This window comes from Delphinapterus leucas, chromosome 10, assembly GCF_059928025.1.
Source record: "Delphinapterus leucas isolate spDelLeu-1000000601 "Yukka" chromosome 10, BTC_Dleu_Yukka2, whole genome shotgun sequence".
NCBI classification, from domain to species: domain Eukaryota; kingdom Metazoa; phylum Chordata; class Mammalia; order Artiodactyla; family Monodontidae; genus Delphinapterus; species Delphinapterus leucas.
Genome location: NC_143138.1, coordinates 104,064,334 through 104,089,100, shown reverse-complemented (window position 1 = coordinate 104,089,100; position 24,767 = coordinate 104,064,334).

Below are 24,767 nucleotides of genomic sequence, written 5' to 3'. Positions count from 1 at the left end.
GCGTCCGGAGCCTGTGCTCCGCAACGGGAGAGGCCGCAGCGGTGAGAGGCCCGCGTACCGCAAAAAAAAAAAAAAAAAAAAAAAAAAAATTCAGTGACACTCGTTAAAGATGGTACGGCAGGCTGTATCCAGCCCGTTGCGATGGCTATAGGGATTTTACCGTGGGAAAGGAGACTGGGCTCAACTGTGAATGCGTGGACCACTGGGGGTTCACAGCCAAGGAGCAGGGTGGGTGCAGCTTGGGGGTGAGGAAACTCAGGGTGGGGAGTTGTGGCTGAACTGTTCAAGTCAGGTGATCAGACACCCCCTGGGAGCGGCGGAGGGTGGAGCCCAGTCAGCTCCCAGGGCCTGCAGATATCGAGGGTGGGGGTCCCTGGTTAAACTGACTTAGCAGTTTTCTTGCTAAAAATGGGTGTTACAAGGAGGTGCAGGACGGGTGCAGGTGGTCTCAGGAGCCTGACTGAAGTTTGGCCAAGCAGAGCCTTTGTCAGTGAGTGAGAGCGAGAATAAGCAGCTCTGGCAGTGCCGTGCGGCTCTGCGGGCATCTCACTGGCAGCGGCCCGCAACACCCCTGCCCCGGGAACGGGTGGGCTTGCCTCCCTCTCCACCTGCGTGGAGGGAGGGCCCGGCCCCATCCCGAGGCACGTGAGGCCTTGCTGCTTCTGGGGCTCTGGTCCCCGATACTGAATTCCCTGTCCTTGTGTCCTTGTCCTGGGCTGCAGGCAGACATCCACAGTGGGCATGGCCTGTGGGGGAAAAGAAGGGGGTTGTCCCACTGCCACAAAGCCAGGCAGACTCCGCCTCGCCCTTGATAGGGCAGTTTCGAAAGAAAAGACCAGGGGTGGCCCAGATTCCTGGTCACTTCTCCAGCCGCTCCAAGCCCCTGAGGAAATCACCCCGTCCTTTTGCAAAAACAAAACGCAGACCGCCTCCATGTAAGTTCAGGCGTTAGGGAGGACGTCTGTGCTGCTGCTTTAAGAAAAGGGACAGCTCCTGTCAGCAGAAAGCAGGTTGCTTGAGGCCAGGTAGAGAGCAGCTCAACTGTATGTAAATGGAGGAGCAGAGCCGCTGCCGGCGGGGGGGGGGGGGGGGGGGGGGGGGGGGGCGCCGGGGAGAAGCCGCTGCCGGGGGGCCAGGGAGAAGCCGCTGCCGGGAGCCGGGGAGAAGCCACTGGCCAGGGCCTCACAGCCGCAGTCCTCAGTTCTTACAATCCAGACGCACTAGAAGGGCAGCAGGAAGGGAAGCAGGAGGGGCACAGGCCTCTGTGAGCCAGGCCGCGCAGGGGCTTTGCTTGCTGCCGCGAAGCCTGCAGCACACGGCGGGCTCTGGGTCCAGACCGGCCTCGAGCGGCCCCTGAGCACGGGAGATGCAGCGGATCCGCGTACAGGTGCACCAGGACTCAAAGACTCAGTGTGACAAAGAGGATGTAGGATATCTCACTGGGAATTTCTGAACTGATTACATATTGAGGCAATGGTTTTCAGACACATTCAGTAAAATCAAATACATCATGAAAAGTGACTTTGCTAGTCTTTTTATTTTTTGCAAGTATGACCTGTTCCTGTTGCTCTTTGCTGGTGAGGATGGGTGGCCCCTTGATGGATGAGCCCTTGAAGGGGAGAAGGAACTAATCTCAGAACAAGCTCGGCCCCCGTGGGACCCCCGTGCCCCTGGGGCGACCAGGCCCCTTTGTGGCTGGGTCCCCGCAGACTTACCTCCAGTGTCCGAGGCTCAGTTTTCACATCTGCTCACGGGATGGTGGCAGCTCCTGTCCTCGGTGTGGTTGTGAGGATTAAATGAGACTCTTGTCACCAACTGGGCCAAGAAATAACGAGGCAGGTACGCAGGAGGCTCTCCCTGTGGCTGTGTGATTGGTGGTTGTGATGTCGAAGGCCCGGGGTGACGTGACGGCTCTCGGGTATGAGGAACACGGTGCCTGTCAGCGGGTCCAGTGAAGGGCTTCAGTTGGGAGGGGGTCAGGGGGTCAGAGGCTGGGGCTGGAGCCGGGGGGGCCTGGCACCCTTTTCCCACCAAAAAGCCCCCGACGCACACGGTGACCATACAGCGCGTGTCAGGGAGGAGACGGAGCTTGGGTGAGCAGGCAGGGTCGCATGTGGGAGAAGTGGGGCTGGCTCCAGGGAGGACTGGCGTGAGCCGTTTGATGGAGTGACAGCCCGCCGGCCACTGTCGGGTGAAAGCCCCACTTCGTCCGTCCCCCCAGCTCCTTGGCTTGCTCTGGGAGAAGCAGGAATCTGTACTTCTGAGTGGAGAAGGGTGGGGTGTGTGGGCACACCCTTGCAGTGGGCGACCTGGCCTCATGTCTCTGGGACTGGGCACGTGGACTCTAGGGTGCTGGGCTGGCCTGGATAAGCTCCCGAGCCCCAAGGACATGCACTTTCATGCTTGGCTTGTTATGTCCCACCTGCATTGTCCAGCTCGCAGTGGGAAAGGCAGCGTTTCTGGAGGGGTTGAAAGGACCAGCAGGCAGAAGTGAGTGACCAGGACCCTCATTCATACTTTGATTTCAGCAGGACGCACCATCTTACGTGGAGTACTGAGTGGGTTGGAGGTTTCAAGACAGCTGGGAACAATGGGAAAAATCATAAAGTTTCAGCTGGCCTGAAATGGAGATTGTGGCCCACACAGCTGAGTGCCATGAGACCCACAGAGAAAACTGCTGGGTATATATGTTTGAAGAAATGTCTCTTCAAATCCTTTGCCCATTTTTAATTGAGCTATTTATCTTCCTATTGTTGGATTGCAATAGCTCTTTATATATTCTGGGTACTAGAACACTATCAGATATATGATTTGCAAATATTTTTCCAATTTTGTGGGTTGTCTTTTCACTTTCCTCTTTTGAAGCACAAACTTTAAATTTTTGGTGAAGTCCAATTCATCTGTTTGTCTTTGGTTGCTTGTACCATAAGTATCATATCTAAGAAACCATTGCCTAATCCAAGGTCACCAAGATTTATCCCTGTGTTTTTTTTCTAATTGTTTTATAGTTTTAGCTCTTACATTTAGCTCTGTCTCAGAACCTCTGACTCAGTTGGTGTTCTGAATTAATTTTTCTATGTATTGTGAAGTAGGGGTTCTCACTCTTTTACTTTCAACCTATTTGTGTCTTTGAATATAAAGTGTGTCTCTTGTAGACATCATGTTTTTTAAAAACATCCATTCTGCCAATCTCTGTCTCTTAATTGGAGGGTTTAATCCATTTATATTTAATATAATTACCGATTAGGTAAGATTTATTTCTGCCATTTTGCTCTTTGTTTTTTATTCCTCTATTCCTCCACTAATGCCTTTTTTTGTGTCAAATAGATATTTTCTCGTGTGTCATTTTAGTTCCCTTGTTTCTTTTCCTTTATATTTTCCTGAGTTATTTTCTTAGTGGCTTGTCTGGAGAACACAGCATATTAATTTACCACAATCTAGTTTGGATTAATACCAACTCATTTCAATAGTACACAAAATCTTTGCTCAATATAGCTTTATTTCCTCTCCCTCCTTCGTGCCATTACTGTTATACAGATGATGTCTGTATACACTTTGAGCCCATCAACATATAATTATTGCTTTATGCAGTTGTCTTCTAAGTCAGCTAAGAGAAAAAAATACTGCAGATGGAAAATTGATATTTTATACTGACATTTACACCGTCTTGTGTATTTACCTATGTACGGCAGTTACCTTTATTGGCACTCTTTGTTTCTTCATGTGGATTCAAATTTCTGTCTTTCCATTTCAGTCTGAAGGAGTCCTTTTAGTATTCTTGCGGGATAATGAATTCTCTGTTTGTGTTTAACTGGGAATGTCTCAATTTCTCCTTGACTTTTGAAGAATAATTATGTTGGATATAGGACTCTGGGTGGAAGTCTCTTTTAACACTTGGAATATGTCACCTCACTGCCTTCTGGTCTGCATGGCTTTTGATGAGTTGTTAATAATATTAAGAATTCCTTGTACATGGAGAGTTGCTTCTTTCACCTCATGCTGCTTTCCAGATTCTCTTTGTCTTTGACTTCTGACACTTTGATTATGATGTGTCTAGGAGTAGATCTTTTTGAGTTAATCCTACTTGGAATTTGTGGAGCTTCTGGGGGATGTAGGTTAGCATTTTAAAATCAGATTTGGGAATGTTTCAATCATTTTTCTCTTTGCCTATTCCTTCTGCTCCTTCCATTCTATTTACGGTGATATGCCTGAGGGCGCCCCACAGGCTGCTGGGGCTTTTTCTTCATTCTTTTTCCTCTCTCTTTCCCAGATTAGATAATCTCAATTGATTACCAAATAGGAAGTTCATCGTTGCAGATTCTTTCTTCTGCCTGTTCACATCTGCTCTTGAGCCCTTTTAGTGAATTTCTCATTTCTATTATTGTTATTTGAATTTCCATTTGGTTCTTCTTTCTGTCTCTTTATTTTTATTCCCTATTTGGTGAGATATTGTTCTCATACTTTCCTTCAGTTCTTCAAACATGGTTTCCTTTATTTCTTTGAACATAATAAAAATAGCTTACTTAAAGTCTTTGTCAAATAAGCCTATTGTGGGCTTCCTCAGGGGTACTTCTATTGACTTGTTTTCTTTCTGCTTTCTTCCTTCTTTTCATGTCTCGTCATTTTTTGTTGAAAAATGGACATTTAAAATAATCTGATGTATCAGCTGTGGAAATCATATTCTCCCTCCATCACAGAAGTTTTTTGGTTGTGGGTTTAAAAAAATTATTTTTGATTTTTCTGAACGAATTCTGTAATGTGTGTATTCTTTGTCATGTGTGGTTACTGAATTCTCCATTTTCTTAGCTTAGTGGTCAGCCTATGTTTGGACAGAGATTTTCTATTCACGGAACCAGTGCGTCTCCCAGTGCCTGCTGAGGGCTGTGTGTGTGTTTTAGGGCCTCAACTCTTGGTCGGGCAGTCTACAACTCCATCTTAGCCTTCACCTCCTGCCCCTGCAGATTGTCCGAGTCAGCCAGAGGTGAGAGCTTAGGGACTCCTCAGGACTTTTCTGAACAAGTGCACGGCGCCGCACATCCACACAGTCCTATACACCTGCATGGTCATCTAGAATCCCAGGACTCTGTAGGTTCGGTGTCCCTGTGGACATGTCACTCCCTAGCTTTTCCTTTTAAGCTTTTTGGTTAACCTGTTGTTTGCCTCAGCTGTTACTCAGGCATCTGCGACGTTCAACAGTTGCCTTTGACGTTTTCTGCAAATAACTCCAGGAGACAGGCTGTTTGCTCGGGGTGGGCTCTGAGTCAGTTCAAATGAAGACAGTTTTGATGGTGGGCTTTTCAGGGTAGCCACTGGATGGGGCCTTAAAGGAGCACCCGCACCATGCTGCCACCCACCGCCTGCCTGGCTGCTGGGTTTCACCACAGTGGTGGCCTGTTGGTTTCCAAGGTATCGTGGAGCTACAGGCAGGGAGGGACGGACTAGGACCAGCTAGGAGGCACAGAGCCCCTTTCGCTCTTACTGAGAGTCAGTAAAAACCACTCTTTAGATTGCTGCACACCTTTGGTTAGACCCCAGAATTCTGAGATGTTGATTCCGACCATATTTGCCAGAATTCTCATCGCTATTTTATGCAGGAGAGAAATGTTGGAGGTCCTTAGCCATTTTTGCTGCTGTAACATCTCTGAGTGGTTTGTGACTCTTACTTCACATACAGTTATAATCAGTTTGGTTTCCCACCCCCAGTGGCTAGGCAGCAGCACGTTGGAAGGCGAGAAAGTGGATGCTGTAGTGATGCAGTAGTGCTAAAGTGGTGCATTAGTGCTAAAGTGGTGCATCTGTGCTGTAGTGAGGTATCAGTGCTGTAGAGATGCATTGGTGCTATAGTGGTGCATCCGTGCTGTAGAGATGCATTGGTGCTATAGTGGTGCACCCGTGCTGTAGAGATGCATTGGTGCTATAGTGGGGCATTAGTGCTTTAGTGATGCATTGGTGCTATAGTGGTGCATCCATGCTGTAGTGATGTATCAGTGCTGTAGAGATGCATTGGTGCTATAGTGGTGCATTAGTGCATTAGTGATGCATTGGTGCTATAGTGGTGCATCCGTGCTGTAGTGGTGCATCCGTGCTGTAGAGATGCATTGGTGCTATAGTGGTGCATTCTTTACCACAGTGAGTGTTCCTTCTTCCCATTTCTGTTCAAGCCAGAGAGACCTGCTTGGATATCAGAACAGGAGTCTAGCTGTATTGAGCGGGGAAAGTCAGGAAAGACCTGCTTCCCAGCTCCTCGTTTTCTGTACCTGCTCCAGTTAATGAGTCCTGTGCTCTGCAGACCCCTGTCTGCAGGCCCGGGCCCTGTTCTCTTTGAGGTTTGAGGAGTCTGTGGCTCTGGCAACTAGCTGTCCTGCTCTGGAGACCTCCTAGCATAAACCCCCGCTTCTCCCTGTCAGCTTCCTATCCTGCACAGCTGGTGGCAGAATGACTTTATTAAGTACATCCTGCACTTAATTCCCCAAGAATGTCAGTCCATTAGGAAAGACTAAATCTGCTACCTGCAGCCACACAGCTGGTTTGGTCGCATCTGCCCAGACCTGGGTGGGGTCCAGGAAAGGTTCACAGTGGCTGCTCTCCAGGCCCACCTGATTCTCGGGTCTGGGGGCTGACCTGAAGGGAGGCCACGGCCTCTGCATGGAGTCGAGGGAGCCCTGTGGGTCTGCCTGCCTGGTGGGATGAGCCCACCTCTGAGTGGGGCTCTGGGGTCTGGGCATCCGTCAGCATCCAGAGGCCTGGGAGGGGTCTAGGGTAAGGACCCACGTTCCCCCGAAGCTTCCACAGAGGGGCTGTGGGGGTCTGAGCACACTCCCGAGTGCTGTCGGAAAGGGCAGAGGGAGAATTCAGAGATTCGAGGAGGTTCTGAGAGGGGCCGGCGGGCCCAGACTGCAGAGGTCGTGTCTCAGCAGAGGTCGTGGGAGAAGCTGCCCGGGGGACACTTGCCGCCTTGGATGGGAGCAAGGAGTTTACACCCTCAGCCTGAACTGGTGTTGTTTCTCTGGGCCTTAACCTTCTCGTCTCTGATATGGGGATAGCGGTTCTTCACTTTTATGAAGCCCAAGGTCGGAGAGAAGCAGGGATTGCACTCTTCACACAGGGGCAGATGCGGGGGAGATACTGCTCCAAGGCAGCTCACCATGAGGCATCGTCCTGCACTGGCCAGAGCGTCCTGTGTCCATCAGGACCCCTCCGGCTGCGAGTGAAGGAAACCTTACTTTGCTTAACAGAGGGCAGGCTTGATCAGCACACGTGGCTGAAAGTCTTGAGATTCTGGTGAGGCTGTTTGGTCCAGGCTGGCACCATCCGGAGTGGGCCCCACCATACCCCGTCTTTCTCCTTCCTTCTGCGTGGCTTCATTCCCAGGCAGGCTGTCCTCATTCTGGGTCCCAATGGCCACAGCCTCCATTCCACCGGCCCCCAAACCCGGGGAAGTGGGCCCTCAAATCCCAGCCTGACCCACTGGTCGACCCAGCGTCTCGTGTCCATCGTGGAACCAGTTGTCTGACTCTGAAAGTTCAGGCCTAGACTACAGTGCCTCTTCTTGGAAGGGAGTGGGGACAGGGCTGAGGGTGGATGGGAGAATCTCGGCTCTTTTCATACTACATGAAGTGAAAGCAGGGCGTGGTTTTGCCCCAAGAGATTGGGGTACAGTTACCAGAAGGGTGCTGGGTGGGCAAAGCCATCAGGTGCTGTATCCGTCTGCTCGGGCTGCCAGAACAGAGTACCCTAGACTGAGGGCGTAAACAACAGACATTTATCTCTCACAGTCTGGAGGCGGGTGAGTCCAAGGTCAAGGAGCAAATTCAGTTTCTGGTGAGGATTCTTCCCGGTGTGCAGAAGGCCACCTCTGCCTGTGTCCCCCCCATGGAGGAGAGAGAGTGAGCAGATATCTCCTCTGAGGACACTAATCCCATCAAGAGGGCCCCACCCTCATGCCTCATCCGACCCTCATGACTCCCAAAGGACCCACCTCCAAATCCATCACATTGGAGGTTAGGGCTTCAGCATGTGAGTTTGGGGGACACATGACAGATCCCCGCATGGCATAACCAGGTCCACCACCCGGGGCTATGTGCAGTCAGCTTTGCATCCTCCTGGCCTCCAGAAGGCTCTTGGCTTTACTTGGGGGTCTGAGCTTGCCCTCACTCACTGCTCCCTCAGCTGAGAGCCACCTGCTGTTGCTGGTTCAGGCCGAGGCTCATCCGCGTGTATTCCTGTGTGTGTCCGTCCGTTCATTCAGCCACTCCTCACTGAGTGACTGAGTTAGGCGCCATCCTAGGGAATGGAGAAGCTTAGACAAATTGGTGTTTTATGGCCCCAAATCAAGGGGACCCCCTCTCCTTGCCAGGCCCTAAATTAGCTGGTCCATTAAAAATAGTTTTGTTGAAATGTTATTGTCATACAGTGAAGTATGTGTAATTGAAGGTTTTGACCTAGTACATACCCGTGAAACCACCACCCCATCAAGACCATAGCCATATCCACTTCCCAGAGCTTCCATATGTCCGTCCCTTTGTCAATCTGCCCTCCTTCCCTCCTGCCCCTCCCCCGCCCACAGGCCATAGCCGTGGCTCTGCTTTCAGCCACTACAGGTTGGTTTGAATTTCCTGAAATGTTTACAAGTAGAGCAGACAGTCTGTACTCCTTTTTGTCTCGTTCTCTCACTTAGCACAGTTCCCTTGAGGTTCATGCCCTTGGTTGCCGAGTGGTACCCATCGTACAGATACACTCATTATCTGTTGATGGACTTTGGATTTGCTGGGAATGTTCATGTAAGGTCAGCACCGTGAAGGGACTGGAGGGAAACCTGACAGCCTTGGGGATTGTGATGTAGGAATCCCAGCACACAGAAGACTGGGTGTTTTGGGAAATGTGGGAACACGCTTGTCCTGGGACTGGCGTTTTCCACACTGTTCTGCAGGAAGTGGGTCCCCATTCTTGGAGAGCCACCATCTATATTGGCTTGTTAAAGGCTCTGAGAAGTCCTGCATTAAGGAAAATCCAGTGTCTGACGAGCTGCTTTGGCCACACAACCTCCAGGCTGTTTTTGTCCTGTGATGACAGTAGAGCCCTCATGGAGGCGGGTCGATAAGCTCAGCCCTGGACCGCGGCGCTGCCAGCACACGAGGGACAGGCGTCCACTCTCAGATACGTCATCCCAGTGTCCTGACACTTCGCCCACCGGGTCCCACATGTGTTCACAACGGACTTAAATGTTTTAAATTGTAAATGTTGCAGGCACACAGAAAACGTTGAGAATAAAATGACAAACACTCGTAAACAAAACACGGTTTGTCGGCATTCTGCCTCTGTGTGTTTCAGAGAGTGTGTGCGTGCGTGTGTGATTTGAAGCAGCGGAACCTCGCCAAAAGCCGCCTGAGTCTCTTTCCCACCCTCCTCCCTCTGTACTGAGTTCGGTATTTCTCTTGTCCACGCGTACCCTTCTTCTCTGACTGCCTGGGTTCTTGCATCGCTAAATAATGTGTAGTTCCGCCTTTCACGTCTTACGCTTTCTGCTCTAAGCGTGAGTGTGTAGTTCCGCCTTTCGCGTCTTACGCTTTCTGCTCTAAGCGTGAGTGTGTAGTTCCGCCTTTCGCGTCTTACGCTTTCTGCTCTAAGCGTGAGTGTGTAGTTCCGCCTTTCGCGTCTTACGCTTTCTGCTCTAAGCGTGAGTGTGTAGTTCCGCCTTTCGCGTCTTACGCTTTCTGCTCTAAGCATGAGTCTTAGGTTTGACCCCTGAGCTGCTGCATGATATTCCACCCAGTGAAAGACCGCAGTTCGCGCTCCGTTACCTGGTTGGTGGACGTCTGGGTCGCTCCCCACTTTTCTCTGTAGTAAATGAAGCTGCAGCAACAGTTTCTGTGGGTGTCTGCTTGTTACACGTGTGAGAATTAGGGTGGAGTTGCTGGGTCGTGGGCTCAGGGTCTCTCTCCCTGGTATCACAAGAGGGCGGACCCGCAGATGCTCTGTCTGCGGTGCAGGAGAGCTCCACTTTCTCTGCACTCTCACCAGTGGCCGATGTTTCCAGACATTCATTTAATTGTATGGGGTAGGAGCCCCAGGCCTGGACCCATGGGGGCCTGCGTCCCAGCTGTCCTCCCAGTGCGTGGGTGATTTGGGAGAGAGCCTGCACCACTGCCCAGCTGAGTGCAGCCGTGGCCTTCCCGCTTCCAGGGAGGAAGGCTCTGGAACGTTGAGGAGCTGACCCCTGCACATGACTCTAGGAAAGTGCCATTCTCAGGCAGGGTCCCCCGCAGACCCCCAAAGGACTGGTGACCCCGCCCCCCAAAGTCCAGGCCTTTACCAGAAGCCATAGCAGCTCCGACCTGAACTCAGCAGTCCCCGGTACTGAAGTCTCAGTGCTGGGGTCATAGTTCAAAGGTTTGCCAAGGTCATAGCACTGCCTGCCCCATCCCTTCATGCAGAGAAGCCCCAATCTCACACTCGAAGGTCTGGATTTGGGGTGTGGTATCAGTCACCCCCACCCAATCTAAAAGATCACAAGGCCTCCTCTACTTCCTTAGGTGGCACAGACCTTTGATCTTGAGGCTCACATACGCGGTGGGTGAGTTCTCACATCCGGCCTGGGTTTGCATAGAAGGCGGGACTGTCTGGGAATCCCAGACTTTCAGTGGCAGGAAAATGCCTGGCCCGTTGTAGGTGCTCAGTAAACATGCAGAGAATGGCACGAGATGCTTTTTTTTTTTTGGCTGTATTGGGTCTTCGTTGCTGCGCATGGGCTTTCTCTAGTTGCGGCATGTGGGGGCTACTCTTCGTTGGGATGCGTGGGCTTCTCATTGCAGTGGCTTCTCTTGTTGCGGAGCACTGGCTCTAGGCGTGTGGGCTTCGGTAGTTGCGGCACGTGGGCTCAGTAGTTGTGGCTCGTGGGCTTTAGAGTGCAGGCTCAGTAGTTGTGGCGCACGGGCTTAGTTGCCCCACGGCATGTGGGATCTTCCCGGACCAGGGCTCGAACCCGTGTCCCCTGCGTTGGCAGGTGGGCTCTCAACCACCACGCCACCAGGGAAGCCCCACGAAATGCTCTTTAGCTCCCACCTCCTTGGTTCCTACAGCCCCACTGCCTTTCCTCCTGTTCACTGGCCACCCCCTTCCCTCTTCCGTGAACTATGTGTTTCTGTCTTTTTCCTGTCCTCTGGCTGGGCTGTTAGGCATCTTCTTTATGATTTGTAGCAGTTCCTTACATATTCTGAACAATAATCTTTTGTCAGTTATGTGCATAGCACATATCTTTCCCGGATTGGAGCTTGTGTTTTCATTTTGTTTATTGTGCCTTTTGTCTTACAGCAGCTTTAAATTTTAATGTACACAAAGTTCTCAATCTTTTCTTTTATAGTTTGTGATTTTGTGTCTTATTCAATAAATCCCCACCAGAAAACATAAAGATATTTTCATGTTTTTTTATAAGCCTTAAAGTTCTTCTTTGCAGTTTAATTCTGTAATGTATCTTTTTAAAATATTGCGTGATTTGGATTAAAGATTCCTTCTTTTCCTTCAGGGATAACTGTGCCTGTTTTCTGTCACCTACCCCACTGGTCTGCAGGTCTTTTCCTTCTGTGTGATCTGCTTCTGGGTTCCCTGCTCTGTCCCTTTGGTGTCCTCTTACTGGCCGACATCTCACCATTTTAGGTACTAAAGCTTTGTGGTCGATCTTAATAACCATCTTGGCAGGTCCCCACCCCTTTGTTCAGGATGTCATAGCTATTCTTAGTCCTTTGTTCATCCACATAAATTTTAGGATTAGTTTGTCATGTTCTATAAAATTCCCTAGTGGGATTTAACTGAGATTAAATAGGGACTTCCCTGGTGGCACAGTGGTTAAGAATCCGCCTGCCAACGCAGGGGACATGGGTTTGATCCCTGGTGTGGGAAGATCCCACATGCCGCGGAGCAACTAAGCCCATGCGCCACAACTACTGAGCCTGCGCTCTAGAGCCCATGAGCCACAACTACTGAGCCTGTGTGCCGCAACTACTGAAGCCCGCGCTCCTAGAGCCCGTGCTCCACAGCAAGAGAAGGCACCGCAATAAGAAGCCCACTCACCACAATGAAGAGTAGCCCCCGCTCGCCGCAACTAGAGAAAGCCAGCGCGCAGCAATGAAGACCCAGCACAGCCAAAAACAAATAAATAAAATAATTGAGATTAAATTAAATTTATAGATCAACATGGGAGACTTGTCATTTTTACGATGCTGAGTCCTGTCATCCGTGCACGTGGCCTATCTGCCTAATTTACTTTGGTCTTTTATGTTTTTCGATAAAGCCTTACAGTTTTCTTTACAAAGATCATACACATCTTTTGTTAGAGTTCTTTCTAATCATATAAATGTATTGTCACTGCTCTCGGTGCCTTTTTCAGTTAAACCTCCTGACCGTCGGCCGCTGCGGTCTGGAGATGCGGTTGTGTCTGTGCTTTGGCCTTGTGGCCTTTGTCAGCTGCACCGGGTTGTTGCAGGTCCCCTGGGGCTTCCAGTGGAGAGGATCTTGTAATTTGTGCATGATGAAAGCGTTCGTTGCTTCCTTTCCAATCCTTACGCATTTAATTTCTTTTTCTTGTCTTACTGCACAAGCTGAGACTTTTCATGCAACGTTGAGTAGCTGTGGTGATAGTGGGTGTCCTTGTCACATTCCTGACTCTTACTGGATCATGCTCCTAATACTTCATCGTTAATCGTGACTCTGTAGTGGGTTTTTCGTATATACTGTGTATCACTCTTAGGAGTTCTATTTTATTCCTATTTTCTTAAGAGTTTCTGTTGTGAACGGACATTAAATCATATTAAAGTGCTTATTCTACATATATGAAGATGATCTTATGGTTTTTCCTTTAGTCTATTGAGAATAAATGTGGTAATAATTGTTTTCCTTGTGAACACCCTTACATTGCTGGAAGAGAGTTATTTGGGTCACATATCTGGAGACGATTGTCTGGAAGTGGTCCAGCCTGTGGGGCAGTTTTTTCTTCCGTGGAAATAAATGAAGGCCGTCTGAATGAGAAGAAGCAAAGGCTGTTTACACAGAGGTTTCTGTAGCAGGGGAGTCGCCACCATCCCTTGCGTTTGGCCGAGACTCAGAGGCAGGCGGAGGGGTGGGAGAGCTTCACCCAGGAGAAGGGAAGGCTCCAGGCATGCTGCTGGCCCGGGGAAGCTGGAGATGGCACCCTCGGGGTCAGGCAGGTCCTCCGGCTGCTGCTCGGTTGGAAACAGCGACAGGATCAGGGAAGCTGTGCGTGACTGATCCAGTCCTGGCTGTTCGGGGCCGGTTATGACAGGCTCTTGTTTGGCTTCCTGGACAGGCTGCTGGAGATTGTGGTCTGACTTGCAGGTGGCTGGCTGGCCACCTGGGCCCGTGTCTGTAGGTGGTGGTCCGTTCCCCTGGGCTGGTTGCTGCGGACTGTGGGTCCGAGTTCTGTATCTGTAAGTGGTCTGGCCGTGGTCTGTTTGTATATTCAGTCTCTGCCCTGTGAGGGGTCTCAGTTTCCACCCACATCTGCCCAAGGCCAAGGCTTCTCCTGCAGGAGCCTTGGCGTCTGAGCCCTGCTCTTGCGAGAGCAGGTTGCCCCTCACACAGCCGCGCCTCCCCACCGACGGGTCTCGTGCGGCTACCGCTCGCCCCGTGTTTGTGGCTGCTTCGCTTTTCTCCTGGGTCTACATCCTGGCACTCTCCCCATCCCCCGTTTTCTACCAGTTCCTCTTGCCTTTAGAGGAATATTTGTTGGATTTTATCTACTCTTTCTGTGTGTTTGCAGAAGGGGATTGTCGGGCTTTGCAGTCTGCCAAGTTGCTGGTACCAGAAGTCTCGAAGCATCTTTTAAAGTGGGAAGCATTTTCATTCATTTTTTTTTTTTTTGCTAAAAAACACTCATTAGCTGTGTCTTGCAGAGGGCTCGAGCTGGCAGCCCTGAGCAGGATCTGGCCCTCAGTCATGTTTTTGTGCAAAATGGAACCGAAAACGGTTTGTTAGAGCCCTGATGTAGGTGCTCTGCAGAAAGCACACCCTTGATGCTCGCCAGGTATTTGGAATTTGTGGTCGACTGCTCACAAAAAGATCCCAGTCCCTCCTGCACCCTTGCTCCCCTGCCCTGTGGTGCAGCCCCTCCCATAGGGCCCCCCTCCCCCGCCTCTGGGCCGCTGGACCCGCGTTGGTCAGCGGATGTGGCGGTGTCCTGGTTCCCAGCCCAGGTCTCAGGAGGCCTGTACTTGCCACCGCGGCTCCTGCGCTGCCCACTGCCGCGCGCACCGGCCAGGCTGGCCTGCGGAGGACGGGACACGCGTGGAGAGCAAGGCTGTGTCGGGAGGGCTTCCTGCTCAGGCTGCCCTCGGCCGCCGGGCGCCGCAGGGGGCGAGCCCACATCACAAGCTCAGTAAGTGGCCGTCTACGCGTGTACAAGCCTCTCGGTTTGGGTGGCTTATTCTGCCGCGAAAGCCAGCTGGCCCAGGGTCCCTGCCTGCCCCTGTGCCTGGGTTTGCAGTCGTGGCCGCTTGTGTCCCAGACCTGGTGCTGGGTACCCAGCCTGGATGAGCAGAAGGGAGCAGCCAGGTCAAGCCCCTGTGCCCAGTGTTCCTGGGGGCCCAGAGCTGCTGCCCTGGACATGGGATCTGCAGTGTGAAAAGGGGACGAGGGGTGGGGAATGGGAGCGGGAGTCCTTGCAGAGAGAGGGAGGAAGGCCCTCAGCTTGCCTCGGAGGAGCGGGGGGCAGGGCTTGGGCCAGGAGTGGGGACAGAAAGATGTAAGGTTGGGACCCAGCCTCCAGCCACAGGTCTGACGCTAACTTGCCGTGTGACTTGGGAAGTCCTGTCTCTCCTTTGAGCCCAACGTTTCTCATCTGACTGCAGGGGGCCTGGGGTGAGATGCTGGTCTCCGCTCTCCGAAGAGGCCCAGAAAGCCCCGTGGCTGGGGGCCCTGCTGAGCTGGGTGTCCTGCGTTCTGGGCTTCTCGTCCGGTGAAGGGCAGACTCCTCCTTCCCTTCTTTCCGCTGCCCTCCTTCCTCCTCTGCTGTGACCTGGGCCCTGAAGCTTGCTCCCAGCTGGCCCACCGCCAGTCCCCACGTGGAGTCCCTGGGCTGCATAGAAATCCCCACTGTTGGGGGCCCAGGCCCCTCTCCTCTTTTTGTAAGTGATCTGGGAAGACCGAGCATCCTCAGGACTGCAGGGACTGAGCGGATGCTCTGACATTTCAGGTTTCGGGAGCCTGGTCCAGAGCAGTTGCTTGGGAGCACGATCTGTCAGAGACGCGTGGCAGCAGGCGGCAGAAACCCGCCACGAAACCGCCTGAGCACAGAGTGATTTTATGTTGGTCTGAGTTGCTTAAAGGCCAAGGGTAGGTGTCGTCAGGCTTCAGGCTGCAAGGATGCTCTGCTGCTCAGAAGGTGCTGATCTCACGCCCCCTCCCCCAGCTCGGCTCTGCTCATCCTCTCCCAGGTTGGCTGAGTTGGCCGTCGGCCGCTCCAGGCTCACAACGGAGCAGGGAGAGAGCGTCTCCTGCACAGCAGAGGGCCGAAGGCGCTGAGGGTCAGCTGCACCTGAGCCACCGGCTGACGGAGGGAAAGGGGGTTTTGAAGGAAAGTGGGGGCTGGTGCCACAGGAAGGGGGAAGGGTGCTGGGCAGGTGAAGATGACAGGTGTCTGCTCCTCGGGACCCTGGACGCTTCCAAGTCCTCCTGGGTTAGTCCTGTGTCAGGTGGGAAGCGAGGAGGGCCAGGGCGCAGTGTGTAGCTAAGGACACAAGTCAAGAGAAGACGGCACGCCAGGGGCACTGGAGAGGCCTCCTGGGTGGGACCAGGGCTACCCGGGAGTGGGGGAACCAGACCGCAAGCCCCCTCAGACACCCCCCACCCCCACCGGAGGGAGCTCGGAAAAGCACACAGCTCACCTCCTGCTTAAAGCCCTGGGGGCAGCCCACTGCCACCTGCACCTCCAGGTGACGGTCAGACCCCCGTGACCTGCCCTGGGCCCCGCCCTGGGCCTCCTTGCTTACTAGCGCTCCACGGGGTAGGTCAGGTTTGCGCTCCAGCCTGCACGTCTCCACGCCGCGTCCCTTGCCCGGCCACGCCTGCACGGAGCAAGCACATAAGAGGGGCGCGTCCTAGGTGCCAGGCGTGTGCCCCCATGGCCACGCCCGGCAGAAGCCGCAGCCCTGTCTTCTGTTGTGGTCCGTCTTAAGAGCAGGAAGAGGCCCACTGGTTTGCTTTCAGCAGGAAGAATAGCAAACCCAGAGCTCTGTGGTGCCAGAAGAAACGTGCCCTACTCCCTTGGCATGGCCAATCCTGGCTGACAGAAGTGGGTTATGGGGAGACGGGAGGCCCGCGGGGGAGGCCGAGGCGCGAAGGCGGGGGCCCCGCACCTGGAAGCCCACGTCATCTTTAAACACAGAGCTGAACGCTGCTCACCGTGCCGGTCAAGCAGTGGAGAAGGGTTAGGGCGAGCCCGGAAGCCCTCGCAACCCTCCCTCTGCCGTTTTGTACCGCCCTCCCTGCGGTGATCACTTTTAAAGGATCTGTTTTTGTCCTGACCTTTTTAAAAATGCGCATACATATGCATATATAATTGTAGTTTAAAAAATAAACGGGATCACATTATATTATTATTCTATAATTTGATTTTTTCAGTTGACAGTATGCTTCTGAGATCTCTCTAAATCTGTGTACCTTTATCACATTCTTTTTAAGAATACACTATAGTTTTTTAACAGTTCCTTAATCAATGAATAAATTATTTCCAGCTCTTCCTTTCTGTGTGTGTATGTGTGCCCCTGTGCACGTGTGTGGTGAGTGTGTGCGCATGCATGTGTGTGCCCAGTACCTCCTCTTCCCTTCTCATTTAGCAGGTGGCCCTCCTTGGGACCTGCTCACCGTCACAGCCCATCAGGTTCTGTGGGACCCCAGCCCTGGCCTCCAAGGTGGTGGGCCTGTGACTCGACCCCGTGTGCCACTTAAGTGTGGGCTCCCGGAGGGTCTTGGGCTCAAGCCGGGCCCATCAGGGTCCCTCTGGAAATTTCCATACAGAAGCGAGTTCACCACCTGTCGGGAGGACCCCAGGGCCCCTGCAAGCTGCCACCGTGTCAGTAGCAGAGGCCAGCGAGGTGGTCACAGGGAGCTCCCTGTGCTTCTTGGTCTCTGGATCAGGCTGCCCTCCCAGTTATGTGAGCCCAGATGGGCCAGCTCAGGTTGGGTTTCTGCACTTATTTAGTGCCTACTGTGTACCTGGTATAGGTTTCGGGCAGAAGTGAAGGCAGGGTCTCTGCTCTCGTGGAACTTACACTCTGTCCCCACATCAACTCGTGGGCCATCGTGTCACCTTCCAAAGACGGATGCGGTTCCTGGGATAATGCCCCAGCTTTGGGAGGCGAGACGGCTGTAGTGACGGGCTGTATGGGGAGTGATGGCAGGAACTCTGCAATCGGCTGGCTGCTTCTGATGGTTCAGGGGGGTTTACAGGAAAAAGTGGAAAAGCTCAGGGCTTTAAAATCTCAGCTGAAGGCACGTCAAGGAGTTAGAGAGCTGCCACCATGTTTTGAAAGCAGTCCCTTCTCCTTTGAAGCGACAGGGCTGATAGAGCCGAAACGAGACTCTAGCTTTGATCGTGGGGTCGCAGAATTACAGCCTAAATCGAATTACCAGCCACAACAGACCTGCTACGTAAATGCCAGGCACTGGCTGGAAAGGAGGGGAGCCCTGAGGAGGAGAACAGGGCCCCTTGTCTGAAAACAGCCTCTTCTCCCCATCTGAAGAGACCAGCCTTTTCTTTCCCAAAGACCCTGGAATGACCTCCCGTGAGCCAGTGTCTTTGCAGTAGGGTGCCAGTTCTCCCCAAGAAGTACCCCTTGGGGCTTCCCTGGTGACGCAGTGGTTGAGAGTCCGCCTGGCGATGCAGGGGACACGGGTTCGTGCCCTGGTCCAGGAAGATCCCACATGCCGTGGAGCGGCTGGGCCCGTGAGCCATGGCCGCTGAGCCTGCGTGTCCGGAGCCTGTGCTCTGCAACGGGAGAGGCCACGGCAGTGAGAGGCCCGTGTACCGCAAAAAAAAAAAAAGAAGCACCCCTGCTGCCCGCGGAGCCCCGTGTGTGCCAGGAAGCAAGCCCAGCGTCCAGCCGGCTGATGCCAGGTGCTGGGCGTTGCAGCATCACGCTCAGAGCCAGGTTGTGACGGGTCAAGAGTTATTACCGTCTGTCTTCTCATCGTTTCTCCCAGTCAGCCCCCAAAGAGCAGAGACCTCCTTCCTCTGCCCCTCCACACCAGCCACCTCCAAACCACCGGTGTGCACAGCTCACCAGAAGCTGTTTTCTGAGCACCGCAGCCCTGACATTTGTACATTTATGTGTGAGTTATGTGCACATTCTAAAGTCAGTCCATACAATAAATATTAGCAAAGTTTAGTTTCTTCCTTATTCAGTAGGTTATATGTCTCCAGGTACTTTATTTGGCCCTCCTGCACCCAGGTAGAAAAACTATTGTCTCTGCCTCCCTGACCTGCCTCTGTGTGTCTGCGTGGTACAGGGTCCAGAGGCTGAGCAGAAGCAGGTAGAGTCAGAGGCTGGAGAAAGGGGGACCCTTAGGCAGAGAGCTGCAGGGATGAGTGGAGAGCCCCGGGGGAGGGGCTGGCTGTGCAGGCTGCTGGATGGTGCATCTGAGAAGTGTCCCTGGGTTACAAGCCAGCCGTCGAGGCTTCTTCGTGGACGGAGGACCAGTTTGCACACCCCTTTCAAGTGCCTTTAGCTTCTGGGCTTTTCTGAGTATGACCGTCTGCAGAGACGCAGGGCTGCATGGGGGAATGTTTTGTTCTTTTAAGTAGTAAAAGAAGAAATGATGGTTGAAGGCAGGTCTCAACCTCAGCACTGACGTTGGCGCCAGATCATTGTCTGCTGTGGGGACCATCCTGCGTATCGTGGGATGTTCAGCAGCATCTAGCCAGTCAATGCCAGAGCACTCCCATCCCCAGGGTGACAACCAGAAGCTCCCAGGCATTGCCAGCTCCCGGGGACACCGTCCTCCTGAGTGACGATGGCTGGTTTAAGGAAACTAGTATGGGGAGGGGTCATTTCCTCGGCACAAAAATCTTAGAATTATGGGATGCAAGGATGTAAATATTTTCTTAGAAGTAAGTATAATTTCTAATTATAAAATTAATACACTATAGCTGCAGAAAACTTGGAAAATGCAGAAATGCACAAAGAAAACAAAAAGATAGCCCATCACACCCTCCAGAGATAATCATTCCCAATATTTCATTTTATAATCTCCTGTCATTGTGTATGCATATAAATAGACATATTTTCTATTTTTAAACAAAAGGAGACTATAGTGCACACACTGTTCTGTAACAGACTGTTTCCGTTTAACGATGGATGTTGACCATCTTTTCATGTCAATGAATGTAATCCTACAGGCCAGACTTTCCTGGCTGTGGGTTGTGACTGTGTGATAATTTAGTCATTCACCATTCCTCCTGAAAACATTTATTTTTATTACACAAATAATGTATATTTATTGTAGGGACACTTTTAAATGGGAATGACCACCACGTAGCCAGTATACAGATCACCCACAACCTCACCAGTGGTGGGTAATCGATGTCCATCGCATACAGCCTTCCTTACTTTTCTTACAAAAATGGATGTGGGGGGTACATCCTAGTTTATCTCTTGTTCTTTTCACGTAACAATACTACACTGATGTACCTGCTCATACGACATCATTATCGATGGCTGCTTAGAATGCCGTTGTGTGAAAATGTGATTTTATATAACCAGCGATTGCCTCTTAGTTGAGATTTAGACTTCTTATTTGCCATTCAAAAGAGGACCTCAATAAAGAGACTTGTAGCGAATTATTCGTTTAGGACGAATTTCTACAAGAAGCATGGGTGGGTCAAAAGGGACACAAAGTGGGTATGGATATGGGAGGTGAAATCACAATCTAAAAAGCTGTACCACTTTGCTACCACCAAGAAGGAATAAATGCCCATGTTCCCACACTCTTGCTAACACTGAATATAATAATAGTAATAATAAAGTGCCGATTTTATAGGTGAAGACGTTAGCTGGTTTTAACTTGCATGTGCTTGAATGCTAATTAGGCTTAACAGGTTTTCAGTTGCCTTTTGGTGTTTGTATTTCTTCTATTGGAAATTGTTCATAGTCTTTGCTCATTTTTCTATTTGTATGTTAATATTTCCTTGATTATTTACATGTTAAGGATATTAACCCTTTCCCTGGACACATATATTACGATTATTTCCTCAAATAATCTTTCTCTTTTTCATTTCGTTTTATTTTCCATTTTGTTTGTTTCATCCGTTTGATAGAAGTTTAAGATGCTGACGTAGTCATACCTGGTGCTCTTTTGTGATTTTTGCTTTTCGTGTTGTGCTCAGGGAAGCTTTCCCCATCTCGTACACTCAGCTATATTTTATGGCTTATTTTTAAGTTAATTTTTCATTTTTTTCCTGGAGCTTATTTCCTTGTGATTAGATGACGTTATGGAACAGAACCACGTTATCTTGCCCCCCGACCGGCGCTCCTCAGCCAGGAGGTGGTGGAGGGCCGTGGCCTCCCGCGTTCCCCCCAGCGGGGTCTGCAGCTCAGCGTCCCCAGCACGCGTGTCCTCGGGGCCTCGTAAGGAGCTGTGACACCGGAGACACCCAGCGTCTCCTCAGTGGCCGTCTTTTCAGCAGTTCCCTGTCCATCCGTGAACTGAATCTTCCCGGGCCACTTTTCAGTGATGTTTTCCAAGTCAAAAAGATAAAAATCCCAACTGGATCTCGAGTTGAATTGTGTCATCTTCAGAGGTCAGTTTGGGTTGAATTTATACAAATGCCACATTAAGATTAAACCTTCCAAACAAGGAAGAGGGCAGGTCTCGATAAGTACTCAACTCTTCCTTGAACTTTCTGAAGGCTCTTTCTGAGAGTTTTTGTAGTAAAGAATGAACTCTTCAGTTGTATGGCCTTGAGGACAGAGAACTGGACAGCTTCTCCATTTTTGTTTTTTGTTTTTTTTTTGGCAGGATTGATTGCGGCATTTTGATGGTCCGAACAGTCTATTCCAGGGGTGTTGCAAAGGAAGGCGAGTTTTCTGTTTGCAAGGTTCAAAGTTTTCTACACCCGCCCCTCTGCCCCACCCCTGATGACCCTCCATAGTCACACAGCCCCCCCACGCAATGTTATTACTAATATTATTCAGAATCTTTGTTGCTTTCTTTTGCCTGTGTGGTCTCTCAATCGGTGGAGTATTTTTGCCAAGGCTTCTCAGTTTCTGGGAGTCTTTACTTCCTACACTTGACCGTGCTGTCATTTGTCGCGTTGCGTCTCATGACGGTTTGGCACTCTTGCCTGTGGAGCGCTTTTTGCCTTATATGTGGCTGTATCTGAAGTTGGTATTTGACCCGTGCTTTCCTTCTGATTTTATATCCTGGTGTACTGAGTTCAGCACGTGCTGTAATGAATAATTTCAGGCTAACTTCTGTCATCTTATTTTCTGGTCTCTGCTTTTTAGCCACTTAAGAGTCTTTTGCTATTTTATTTGCTTTTTATGTATGTCAAGGTTTGGGGAAGTTCACATGTTCTGTTGTTAGCTGAACTCATTTCAGCTTTTCAGACACATTCTTTAGCCCTTATTTTTCGAGATGTCAGAGACAACAGTCAAGCGCAGCCTCTTTGGGGGTTTCCCTACTTAAGACAACTATTAGGGACTTTATTGCTTGCAAGAGACAGAAATCCAGCTGAAATTGCTTTAGTTTCCAGCGGGGGCGTTGGCTCCCAGGGGTGTGGCAGCCTCGGCCGAGGCCAGGTCCCGGGCACCTTGGGCCCCGCGCACATTTACTTTGTAATTATCTGTTTGGAGGTCTGGCTGAGGCCCTAACGGGGGGTTCTGTTAGGACCGCTCCCAGCACGTGTGTTTGGCGGTCTCCCGGGCAGCGAGCTGTGTGGTCTGAATGAAAGGACTGTCCCCGGGCCCCGCGGTTGCTCTCTGTCCCCAGCGATGCTCTGCGTCCCCTGGGGTTGGTAAGTGGGGTCGGAGCGTGTTCTCGCGTGTAAGCTGCTCTCGCTAAGGTGGTTCTGAGATGTACTGCAGTGTGCTGAGCGTTTTCTGCTGTGTGGACGCACCACGGCCCGCCGACCCACGCGTCCCCCCTTGAAGCACCTTCTCCACTTGGTCTCAGGAGAAAGGCCCCCCTCAGCCTTGTCTGGTTTCTTTCTCTCTCTGACTCTTCACGTGGGGCCCCGGGTCAGGCTGCGGCCTCTTCTTGTATCTGTTACACAGGCTCCTTCGGGGGCTTCCAACACCTCCCAGAGCCCCGCAGCTCCCCAGTCTGTGTCCCCTGCTCCTCCTGGGACCCGCCCTGTGCACACAGCAGCCCCTCACAGCCCCACTGCACAGGTGTGTCTGCATTAGCCACGTGGTAAGCTGCCCACGGACCTGGTGGGTCAAGCAGTAGAACGCTCTCACAGTTCTGGGGCTCAGGCTCCCGGCATCGAGGTGCCCGGAGGCCCCATAGGATCTGTTTCCTGGCCTTTGCCAGCTCCCTGGGCTCGTAGCCCCACCGCCTCTTCACGGCAGCTTCGATCCCTCTGTTTCCTTCTGTGAGTCTGAGCCGCTGCCCCCGTGTGAGGATGTGACCCCATGGGCCACCCCGATACTCCAGAATCACCTCCTGGAGCTCTCGTGTCCCACCAACCCACTCTTCAGTCTCCCTCATCTCGGATGGTGGTGAGGTCAGCCCTGCCCCTCCCTCCCCTCCGCTTCTCCCACCAGCCCATCGGCACCATCTCACGGCCCCCCCAAGGTACACCGGGACCCGGCCACCTCCCAGCTGCCCTGGGTTAATGCCACGGCCTCCTGCTGGGCTCGGCCGGCAGGTCCTCAGTGGCCACGCGCCGAGGGCCGTCTGCTCCTTTGGGGTCTTACTTCCTGCCCCCCTGCCCCGCCCCCGCTCTCTCTGCCCGGAGCCCCCGCCGCCTCCTCCCTGAGGCCTTTCAGGACCACCGTTGACCCCCCACCCACTCCGCTCTGCTCTTCTGTGGCCTTTATCCCCTCTCACGTGCCACACGCGTGTGCTCCACTCACTGCGGCTCCTGAGGGGGCGTTGGCCTCGCTGCTTACGAGTGACCCCGGGTGGAGCTCGGTCCTGGAACGTTCAGGACATGTTGCTGAGCGGGTGACCGGGGAGTGGACGTGGGCGGGCCCAGGGCTGGGGGCCCGGGTGAGGCTGCCTGGGGCCACAGAGCTTCGGTGAACAGGATGGTGGGCGTGAGGGCAGAGCCGTGTTGAGGATGGTCCTCCTATCCGCCAGGGTGAGATGGGGTCTATCCCAGACAGGGCAGGGAGGGGCGGCATTGCACGGCTGGGATACTGGGGGCCGGGAGGACCCTGCAGGGCCACCGTGGGCCCCGTGAAGAGGGCTGCGTTCAGGGGGCATAGTGTGTGGCTGTGTGGACGTGCCCCGAGTGGGAGGGGTCTGGTCACCATGTCCATGTGTGCAGGACCTGTTAGGAGTGTGTCCCGGTGTGACTTGTGTGTGTGTGTGTCCTCATGTGTTTATGAGTGGTGTGTGTCTGTGAGCACGTGTGTGTGTGTGACATGTCCCGTGTTCATGTGTGTCTGCGGGTGCGTCTCGTGGGCGTGTGTGTCTGTGCACGAGCGTGTCTGGGTGTGTTTTGTGAGCGTGTGTGTGCTGGTGTCTGGGTGCTTAGTGAATGCCTGGGAGTGAGCGTGTGAGCGTGTCTTTGGGTCTGGGTGTCCAGGGTCCTGTGCGCCGGAGCGTGCGTGTATGAGCATGCGTGTATAAGCGTGCGTGTAGCCCAGGCAGTGCTCTGGTTGGCCGTCCGGGGATCCAGTTGTGGCCTGGGCGGGGCCCGGGCCTGTCGCTGTCACAGGCGGGCGTGCAGAGCAGCCGGCACGGGGCCCTCGCTGTCAGCCGCGCCACGAGCGTGAGTCACTGACGGCAGGGGACCCATGAAGCGCCCCCTCTCCCGCCGTCTGTCATTGGCTCATCCGCTGTCCTCCCACTGCCTTCACGTAATTGAAGAAAGTTTCCCCATTACCACTGTCTCTGCCGTCACACGGTTTCTCGTTTCTTTCCTGCTCCTAAGAAGCTGACCTAATTTCCACTCTGTCATTTTCTCCCAAACTCCCACCGCATCACGTGGGGAGGTGGCCTCAGGCAGGGCTGCTCCCCTCTGGGCGGGTCTGGGGGAACCAGGGGGCCACGAGCCACTTCTTGGCCGCGTGCCTGGGTGCTGTGTCCCCGCCTGAGCCTGACAGGCTGAGCTGAGGTGCACCGGGACAGACGTCCCTCCTGCGCTTCTCCAGGTGGACCCAGGGCTGACCTGGGCATCCTGACAAGTACAGCCGCCAACAAAAGCTCTTTGTTCTCTGGTCAGCTCCTCCCGGGGGAACTTGGACCCTTACCGGCCCCCAGGGATGGCCTGGCCAGAGGCTTTCTCTTCCTGCTGGGGTCTGAGGTCGGCAAGCTGATCTCCCCAGCGCCTGCTGCAGCCCCTAGCTCCCCACCCTCACGTTGGCCTCTGAGCCTCTTCCTTCCCCAGGACCCTGTGTGCCCAGCAATGTGGGCAGGAAACAGGGGCCGGCATTGTCCTGGCAGGGGCTGGGCCCTGGGGAGCAGTGGAGTACCCGTGGTGGCCCTGAGGGGTGGCGCCCGCTCAGCGCCTTGGACCCAGAAAACTGGTAGAGGCCCCGTGTGCACGGCCTCACCCCAGGGGGTGATTCTGCATGCAGGTCAGCCAGCTG